Below are 10,889 nucleotides of genomic sequence, written 5' to 3' on the forward strand. Positions count from 1 at the left end.
GTGCAGCTGCCTGAACCATGTGGGCAGATGCTGGAGAACTGCCCAAGATTGTTAGTAAATGGCAAAGGTATGCTGAGTTAGTTCAAATAATTTGAGAGCTGGGGATTTGGTAGTCCATGTTTAATGTGAACACTTGTGGCTCAGACGATGAAAATTTTACAGGCAGCGTGAGAGACATAGTGCTGAAGAACACCCCATCAATATCCTTTGGGTCACTGATGGCCCTGCTGGCCCCATACATTGGTTATCCTTCTATACATGAACATGATAGCCAGCTTGGGTGAAGCAGAGGCAAGCAAAAGGGGTCCGAAAGGTGGCTAAGACCAAACCCCCAAGAAATGCTCTGGGTGTTATCCCAAAGGGACCAAGCAAGACTAGCCATAAGCAGATGTGGGTTCACTTGCTTGCAGCAGGGGTTGATAAAAAGAAAATTGCCCGGCAGCCAAATGCAGTTCTGTTTGCTTTGTGGCAGCAATTGCGCCCTGAACAGCATTTTGTTAAACGTCTGGAAGCAGGTAACAAGGTATGCTCAGTGGATTTAAAAGATTTTTTGGTTGCTCCCAAGGAGGTGGATGAACTGTTCAGTTTCAAATAGGGAGTAGGCCAAGGTACTCGTCTTTTGGGGGCAGGCGAGGACCGGAGGCCTCATGTTGAATTGGCAATACATTGGTCGAGGACAAATGTGCAGTGTGTTTTGGCATTGGTGGATATAGGTGCAGAATGTAGCCTGATCTATTGCACTCCAGATAAGTTTCTAGGGGCCACAGTTTGTATAGATGGCTATGGAGGATATACTGTTGAGGTCAAATCTGTGTCATTGCCATTGGGCATAGGAAGATTACCCTCTCATGTATACACTGTATATATATCCCCTGTAGCTGAATACATCTTGGGTATGGATGTACTTTATGGTTTGCACTTGCAAATAACAGTTGGAGAGTTTCAGCTGCGGATATGGACAGTAAAGCCTGTGTTACTAGGATATGCTAAACATGACCCACAGATGTTACCCAAACCAAGATGTGTAGTTAATGTAAAGCAGTATCTCCTACCAGGAGAACATGCAGAGATAAGTGCCACTATATTGGAATTAGAGAAAAATGGCATTATTCATCTGGCTCAGAGCCTATTTAATGCTCCGGTATGGCCAGTGAAAAAGCCTGATGGTACCTGGAGAGTGACTGTACATTATTGAGAACTGAACAAAGTAGTGCCTCCTTTGCATGCAGCTGTGTCTTCAGTTCACAACTTGATGGATCAGCTGATGACTCAGCTGGTGACTTATTATTATGTACTGGACCTTGCAAATGCTTTTTTCTCCATTTCAGTCTCAGCTGATAGCCAAGATCAGTTTGCCTTCATGTGGGAAGGGAAACAGTGGACCTTTCAAGTATTGCCCCAAGGTTATCTGCATAGTCCAACCATCTGTCATGGTTTGGTGGCTGGGGACCTAGCCAAGTGGACTAGGCCCAGCACAGTTACAATTTTTCACTGCATTGATGATGTGTTATTAACCTCTGATTCTCTTGCAGATTTAACCCAGGCAGCTCCAATGCTGCTAAGTCATTTGGAACAATGTGGGTGGGCCGTGAACACAGCCAAGGTACAAGGACCTGGGCTGTCAGTCAAATTCCTGGGAGTGGTCTGGTAAGACAAGAGTCATCCCAGAAGCTATTATAGATAAGATACAGACATACCCTCGACCCACAACTGTAGCTCAGCTACAGACATATTTGGGACTTCTGTGGTATTGGAGAGCTATTGTACCCCATGTGGCCCAAATGGCACACCCACCGTATGCATCAACAAAGAAAGGAGCTGCTTGGGATTGGACTGAGGAAGTAGAACAAGCTTATTGGCTACAAAAAGGGCAATACAGCAAGTACAGGCTTTACAAGTGGCTGATCCCACTAAGCTTTTTGAGTTAGATGTACATATAACCCAGGAGGGCTTAGGATGGGGTTTGTGGCAGAGACAAGAACAATTCCGCACACCTGAAGGACTCTGGTCTCAGCTCTGGAAGGGCGCTGAAGTGCGTTACACCCTAATAGAAAAGCAGTTAGCAGCTGTGTATTGTGCCTTGATAGCCACTGAAGCTATCACAGGAACTGCCAAAGTCCTAGTAAGGATGACATACTCCATAACAGGTTGGCTGCGCACATGGGCCACCAACCCTAAAAAGGATTTAGCTCAGGCTTCCACTCTGTCTATATAGGAAGCATATGTAGAACAAAGGAGCACTGTGTCAATGAGTCCTCTGTCCAAACTGCTGCAAACTGTGCTAGGCCCAGTAGATGCTGTGGAGGAAACTTTGACACAACCGATACCCCTAGAGGTGGAGCCTACACCTTTCCATGAGGGACAGGGACCTATCACAGAACAAGCTTTGTATACAGATGGCTTTAGCATGGGACCTTCAGCATTGCGGACAGCTGTTGGTGTCCAGCCCTCAACAGATACCATGTGGTATGAAAATGGCACAGGACAAAGCAGTCAATGGGCTGAACTGAGAGCAGTATGGATGGTGATAAAAAATGAGCCTGGGCCGTTAACCATCGGTACTGACAGCTGGGCTGTGTTCAAAGGTTTAACCCTTTGGATCTCCTCTTGGAAATATCAATGGTGGACAGTAGGCCACCAACCCCTGTGGGTACAAGCCATGTGGCAAGAGTTATGGGAACTGGGACATGAGAAATAAGTAACTCTTTTCCATGTCACAGGACACTTTCCCTTAGCCAGTCCAGGAAATGATGAAGCTGATGCCTTGGCTAAGGTAAAATGGCTGGAGAGAGCCCCAGCTACTGATGTAGCCCAGTGGTTACATCAATGAATGCAGCATGCTGGCAGTAAAACCATGTGGATGGCGGCTCAAAGATGGGCCCTGCCTATAAAATGGGAAGATGTAGTGAACGCCTGTTGTGCTTGTCCAGTATGTGCTCAAGAGAGTCTACACCCCCAGCAGGTGCCCCATACAGACGGGCAAATAACTCGAGGAAGGGTACCCCTGACTCAATGGCAGGTGGACTTTGTTGGACCACTGCCAAGGTCGGAGAATTTCAGATACATCTTCACAGCTGTTGATACGGCTACTGGTCTTCTGTTTGTATGGCCTTGTAAGGCCCCAGACCAGGTAAATACTGTGAAGGCACTGAATAGCCTTACAGCATGTATAGATGGCCTGTAGGTATAGAAAGTGATAATGGAACCCACTTTACTGGACATGGGGTTCAGAGGTGGGCCTCCCAGTAGTCCATTCAGTGGAAGTTACATGTGCCATATCATCCCCAGGCAGCAGGAATGATTGAACGGTACAATGGTCTTTTAGAAAAGGGCCTAAGGCTATCTACCCAACCCCCATCCCTGAAGGGGTGGACACGGTGGTTATGGCTGACAGTCAGGATTCTAAATGAGAGTCCCTGCAAGGGTGGGCCCTCTCCAGTGGAAGCTCTGTTGCATAGGGCTGCAGCACCTATACAATTGCAAGTCATTACTAAAGATGAGCTTTTGAAGCCAGGATATGGTAAGAATGGAAATATTTTCTTACCAGCCCCAACCTGTTTGCAATAGGGATGGACAGTACAATGGGAATGGCCTTGGAGAATAAAAGCCCCCCATATATGCTGGGTTGGCTTAATAGGGCCTTGGGGAAAAGGATTAGAAGAAGGCTTGCAAGTTTCACCTTGGGTGACAAGTACCTGGCCTCCTCGAGTAAAGGTAACATGGCCTGGAACAGATAAGCACTCTATTCTAAAGGGCACATTTGTATTATCATTATGGCCAATTATGAGTTCCCCTATACTGTTACATGTAGAACCTATAGATCCCACAGCGTTAGCAGATAAAGTATGGTATCATAAACCAGGTAAGATACCTATTCCTGCAACCATCCTTTCTCAGGATGGCAAACTGGCATGTATCATACAAGAGGGGCGAGAACTTCTCCTATTGGTACCAGTAACCCTTCTGTCTTTTTGCCCATAGTGTTCTGGCTGCAGGCATTACACCAGAGTTGACTGGGTACATACATACGTTGTCATGATCATGTACTGAATATGCACTGAACTTCACATCAGTATGACTACAAGATTCCCATGGAAAATCACAACAATGATGACTACTAACAAGACATGTGTAACTAAAGGACAGACTACAGGACAAGCCTTAAGCCATATGGAACAGACAACAGGTTGTATAAATAAAAGCTTCATTTATCCTCGCTAAGAGAACATCATGGAAGATTTTTAATGCATAGATTGTATGGAGAGGGACCCCGAAGGGGTGGATTGTGGGGAAAATAGGATAATTTAGTCAGGCTCCCTCAACATTTCTTGTAAACAAGTTGTGTATGGGTGGAGTTAGTGTGCATGTACACCCATGTATATTTCTAGTTAATTGCTTTTGTGTGTTCTGCAGTTTGTGAAGCAGGCTGGTGGCAGAGAGCTCACCTCTAACAATAGAGCATGTTTACTCTGCTGGCAGCTGCTCAGTTTCAGTTTTTCTTTGGACTTTGCCAGTAGCAGTTGAGTGTCTGAGTTTCTCCTTTGTACTGCCTGGCTTTTAGACGTGTGTGTGCTGAATAAAGACTATTCCTTCTTCAACCAAGGCTCTAAGGACCCTTTTGCCGGTTACCTAGCTCATAGAACTGCGTGTGAAGGGTTGGTGAACAGGCTCGAGGAGTCTGTGAGCACCAGACCCTAGCAGTAGCTCTACACTTACCGATAGCCTACTCTGTAACATGGAATTTAAAAAATTTCTTCCAACTAAGTTAGAGAAATTGTCTATTGAGTCATTTAATGATACTTTCTGTAACATCTGTGAATGGAGATTATCTTTTGTTCCCTGTAGGACCTCCAGTATCTATTATAGTAGCTGGCACATAGCAGGTACTTGTTTAATGTTTGTTGAAGACTATAATTACATACTTCATAATATTAAAATCAATTCTGCTAAAACTAGTCATGCATATATTATAATGTTTATTTGTTTTTTAATATTGGAATACATTGTTATGACCTATTTTTATCAAGTAAAAAGAAAAAAGTGTAGTAAAGGAATTTGATCATTGGGGATTATTTTTAGAATTTATCAATTAATAGATTTCCCTATTTTACTTTTTAAAAAAGCCACTTGAATAAAGCATCACTTGAAGGCACATAGTGCAGCTAATGAAGTTCAATTTGGCAAATTATAATTGTGCTTCTTTTCTGAGATTAGCTATTAATTTGAGGAAATGGCACATGATTATATTAACTACAGAAAGTCATTACATCAACAGTTTTATGCCTGATGCATATCTACTACAAAACTTCTTGGACCCAAGACTGCCAGAGAGAAAATTGTGGTCTTTTTCATACCAACTTAAATGCTGACCTCCTTCAAGAGATAATTAATTTAATAAAATATTCATTTTATGATAACAAAGTACTTTGCAAGTTTTATTTTTATTATTATTTTTTTCAGACAGTACCAAGCTACTCCACTGAAGTCTATTTGACAGGCACAATCATGTAGCACACTACCAAAATTGTGTTCAAGTTTATGGGGGGATTAAATAGATAAATATATACGTATATACATACATAGTCAGTTTGTACTAGGACTCTTATGAATGATAGTGGTGATGTGCTATATTGAAGAATTTTGGAGAATAGTTTAATAATTAAATTCTTATTTGAAAAAGCCACATAATCAAAAATGGGTATCTGTTAAATAGTATATCTATATTCAACCTCATGATAATAGTTGAAGTTTGGTAGTCACCAAGGATATGTATGTATTACAATAATTTTAGTGCACTTGTTGCTTTATCTGTATTCTCATTTCATCTTCTCATAACTTTTTTGGTTATAGTTATATAAATATTAGGTAGTTTTCTTCCAACACTACCAAATACAGCTCTTGGTCTTAAATATATTTCTACTGAATTAAGCTTTTAAAAAACATAGGGATTAAGAGATTAGAAAAAAAGAGTGAGTTTTGTTTTTGTCTTCATTACCTTCTAAGAGACAAAGTAGATTTATCAGCCAGTGAAGATCAAGGAACAGAAAAAATCATTTATTCTTTAATTTCTATCTTGTCATCTGCCTTGTAATGTAAAGTATGACTGAGCATAACTTTCACTTACAGTGTATAAAAAATGTATATGTATTTGAAGTTTTATGATTTTTGGGAGGCACCACTAGTTCTTAACGAGAAGAAAAAATTTTTGGAAGCATATTTAAAACGAAGATTTTACTATTCAAGAAATATGAAGTTTTTGGATGAATACAACAGTTAAAAAAGTATCTTAAAGTATAAATGTAACTGAGATGGTGAGTATTTCAAGGTTTATTTAAAATATTTTCAATTTTTAGTACTATTCTAATTTAATCTTTATGTGTTGATGTAGTGAGTGCAAACACCTTTTTATTTATTTACTTAATGTTTAGATAGAAAATTATTTTCTCAATATAGGAACAAAGGAAAACACTCCAAATTAAACCTAAAGTCAATTGATAAGGAATACACTTAACACACAAAGATGAACATCCTTAATGCAAAAAGAACACTTAAAAATGAATTAGAAAAATCTAAGCAGAAATTTGGCGAAGGACATAAATCACACACTCCAAAGAAACACATGTGGCTAATAAGTACATTCTATGATGTTGTTGCGGGGGATGGGGAGTGGGGCTGGCCCTTGGCTCCTGTCTCTGGACCCTGGATGGCTTGCTCTGTTGCTTGCCTCGTTGCAGGCAGAAGTAGGGCTGAGGCCCATGGGCCCCTGTCTCAGGTCTCTGGGTGGCTGGCTCAGTTGCTTGCCTGGTTGCAGATGGGGGCAGGGCTGAGGCCCCTGCAAGTTTTTATGCAGACAAAATTTATTTATGGAAAAATTTAGTATATCATCTCATTTTCTTTTGGCCTGTAGGTTTCAGTTGAGAAGTCTGATGTTAGTGCGATGGGGGCTCCCTTCTAGTTGACTTGATGCTTTTCTCTTGCTGCTTTTAGAATTTTCTCTTTGTCTTTGAGTTTTGCCAGTTTGACTATAATTTATCTTGGAGAGGATCTTTTTGGATTGAGGATCTTTTCTGTTTGGGGATCTTTGGGTTTCCTGGATCTGAAGGTCTGCATGTCTCCCTATACCTGGGAAGTTTTCTGTTATTATTTCCTTGAGTAGGTTTTCAATGCCTGTTTCTTTCTCCTCCCCTTCTGGAATACCCATGATTTGGATGTTTGTGTGCTTGAAGTCGTCTCCTAGCTGTCTTAGATTTTCTTCATTTTTTAAAATTCTTTTTTTGTTTTCTTTTTTTTGTCTGCCTGGATTATTTCAAAAAGACAATCTTCGAGGTCTGAAATTCTGTCTTCTGCTTGCTGTAGCCTGCTGCTCAAGCTTTCTGTTTTGTGTTTTATTTCATTGAGTGAATCCTTCAGTTCTAGGAATTCTGTTACATTCTTTTTTAAGGTATTAATCTCTTTGTAAATTTCCTCCTTCATATCCTGGATATTTTTCCTTGTTTCATTGTGTTCTCTAATTGATTCTTCTCTTATCTCTTTCAGTTTTCTTAAGGTCAGTGCTCAGAATTCCTTTTCAGACATCTCAAGGGTTTCTGGCTTTATTGGATCTGGTACTTGAAAATTACTGTATTTCTTTGGTGGTGTCATATCTTCTTTTTATTTGTAGTTCTAGTATTTTGTCATTGATGCTTTGTCATCTGGTAGGACACTTGTTTCTTCTGTTACTATGGAGTGGGCTATGAGGGGAAGACTTCCTCCTATATTTGCAGGCTTTGCTGGTGACTCTTGTATCAGTGCAGTTGAGTGTACAATGGGCTGCCTTGGCTCCTTTTTGGTCAGTGGGTGGGCCTCTCCAGGGCTTGGGCACGGGCCAGTGGCTGTGTTGGGGTCAGTGCATGGGACTGGCACTCACCTGGGCACCCTCTCAGTCTACTTATGGAGAAATTTAATCTTGTTCAGCAATGGCTCAGTTAAACTGAAATAGCATAATAAACTCCTAACTAAATGACTTAACATTTTACTTCTCAATTGATTACTTTGAAACTGTCTGTGGAAGTGTGTTCATTAGAATGCTTTCACTAAACTTGCCATTTTAGGTGTAAACTCATTATATCATTTCAAAATAATAAAACTTTTGATTTTAAGAGTGGATTAGTTCTTTTATAATTGACTAAACAAATAGCTCTTCAGGCAAATCAAACACATTTTTCACTAATAGATTTTATTCTTGATTTTTTATACCTATTCTCACTCATAATGATATGGAAAAAGACTGTTCAATAGACACACCTTACAGGTAAATTTAAAAATACATTTTAACACATTTGAGCAACCATAACATATTTTAGTTATTTTATACCAGTATAGGTTCACCAGTAACTTTAGTAAAGAATTGGCCTCCTAATTTTTATTCATAAATGTTACACATTGTCATAACAAATAACAAAATTTAACTTGTACCAAAGTTTAAACTAGTTTGGGTAAATTCTTTATTTGTCAGAAAACAAGTAGCAGTTAATCTGAAGGGAGAAATGAATCATTTCAGACATTTTTAAAGAGAAGTAATGCTAGAATCTCACTGATAATAACTTACTTCAACCTTCAGAATTAAAGGTTATGTAAATTGAAAAACATTTTTAAACTCAGGAAAGGATTTTTATTAGTTGCTTTATACATAAGCCAAAAGTGTCAGTCTCTTATGATTTGTTGCATTCACAACCTTAAATGACCTTTATATTGGAGCAGTGTGATATTTCAAAAAGGTCAGGGTATTGAAGTCAGAGAGATTTTTATTTTAATCCTTCATTTTCACTTAGAAGTACTATTACCTGTGCAAGTTAATGAACTTCTCTGACTTGGGTCTTACCTGTAAAATGTGAACAATGATGCCTGAGTTTCATTGTGAGGAGTGAATAAGATACCACACATAAATGAGTATTAATGGGTGTTATTATTAGTCTTCCTATTCAGTTGATGTTTGTTCTGAACCCTGAATTCTTATAAATAGCCATTTTAATTCTCCTTTGACACCTTTATTCCTCAGGGTGTATATTAGAGGGTTCAGGCTTGGGGTGATTATAAAGGAGGGTAAGAAATTTATTCACATCACAAGAGGAACTTTTCTTTGGTTGTAAGTGCATGTAGATAGCACTGCCATAAAAGAGGCTGACCACAGTCAGGTGAGAGCCACAGGTTTTGAGCAACTTTTTCCAACTTTTACCTGACTTGAGCCTAGTCACAGCTTGAATGATAATCCCATAGGAGATGAGGATGAAAAATAGTGGCAGAAGAAGGTAAACCACACCAAACATGTAAATGGTTACATCCATTACTTTGGTGTACTCACAAGCTATCTTAAGATAGGCAGACATCTCACAAAAGAAGTTACCCACTGTGTTTTGACTACATTATGGCAATGTAAAAGTAAAGGAGCTCATACATAGGGCACGACACAGGCCAGTCAACCATGATGCTGCTGCTATCTTCTTACAAAGTGGAGGATGCATGATAACCTTTTAGTGCAGGGGTTGGCAGACTGCTGCATAGCAGTCATAGGCCATGACAGCCAATAAAAGGCATTCTATTGCACCAAAGTCACAGGCAAAGAAGAACTGTAGAATGCACCCCACATAGTAATCAATTTGTTTGGTCCCCACAGATTTACTAACATCTGGGGAACAACACTAGTTGTATAACGAATGCCCCCAAATGAGAGGTTACCAAGGAAGAAGTACGTTGGCGTATGAAGTCGGCTGTCCAGCAAAGACACAAGAATAATTGCTGTGTTACTTAGGAGAGTTATGAGATAGAAGAGCAAGACGGCCAAAGAGACGATGGGCTCTAGTTGGGATTGATTGGGAAAGTCCAGCAAGATGAAGCCAGCACCTGAGCTGGCATTCAATGCGATCATTGTTTTCAATTCTTGATTTCCGTAGAAAAGGGTAACGAAGGAACCCTTTCGTTGGAAGAAAGTGAAAATGATTGATTATAAAATATTTATTGTTCACGTAGATGACTCAATATTGTGAAAGAATAGTACCCCATTCTTCCCCAAAGCACTGAAATTATGAAAAACATCTTACCTGACACTTTGTGCTCAAAAAACAAGCTGCATAGAGAATTGTGTTCTGTCATTTGGTTAGCTAAAGTGATCTGCCACCTTACTGCCAGAACCGAAAAGGCCAACCTGAGAATCAATATCTAAAAATAATACATACATTTTTTCTTATGAAACATGGTAAAACAACTGGCTTGAAATGTTGGGAGCAGAGCTGCTTTGCCACTTCCCAATGGGAGCGGTAGTGAGTGTGAGAACTGGGAGACCCTCTTCATGTTTATTGATTGCTCTTTATAGAAGCCCAACTAGTGTTCTGAACTCCCTTCTGCCTACCCTTGTCTCTTTGATCAGTATGTCCAGGACTATTTTTGTAGAACTTTCAAAGCCCTAGACACTTTTGCTTTTGGAGAATACACCACACATTATATCCAATATATTAAAATACAAGTACAGTCTCATATTAAAAACACATACATGCATTTAATATATATATGTTTATATGTATATATAATATGCTATTAAATTTTTATTTTTACTTCTGTTAAGAATTCATAGGTATTGCAGTTGTCTAATACTGTATTTCCTATTTAATTAAATATTTAAAATATATGTATTTTACTTTGGAGTGAATGAACTTCTTTTTCATATCTCAACCATTTCCATAGGTGTGTGGAAAAGGGCATGGGACCTATGCACTGTGTCTATGATTCCTAATGTGTAAGGTTCTTTTACAAATGTCCTTTGTGCACTTTGGAAATGGTAAGATATAAAGTTGGAACGGGAGTGGAGTTGATGATATAGACTGCAGGTGGCATATTGTATCCTGGGAGGTGTGGTC

General features: G+C 39.6%; 1 pseudogene; it reads right to left on the reverse strand.

Annotated features, from left to right (window-relative positions):
- Positions 1-8,956: 8,956 nt before the first annotated feature.
- Positions 8,957-9,904, reverse strand: LOC134378958 (olfactory receptor 2W1-like; annotated as a pseudogene).
- Between the last annotated feature and the right edge of the window lie 985 nt (positions 9,905-10,889).

This window comes from Cynocephalus volans, chromosome 5, assembly GCF_027409185.1.
Source record: "Cynocephalus volans isolate mCynVol1 chromosome 5, mCynVol1.pri, whole genome shotgun sequence".
Classification (NCBI taxonomy): Eukaryota; Metazoa; Chordata; class Mammalia; order Dermoptera; family Cynocephalidae; genus Cynocephalus; species Cynocephalus volans.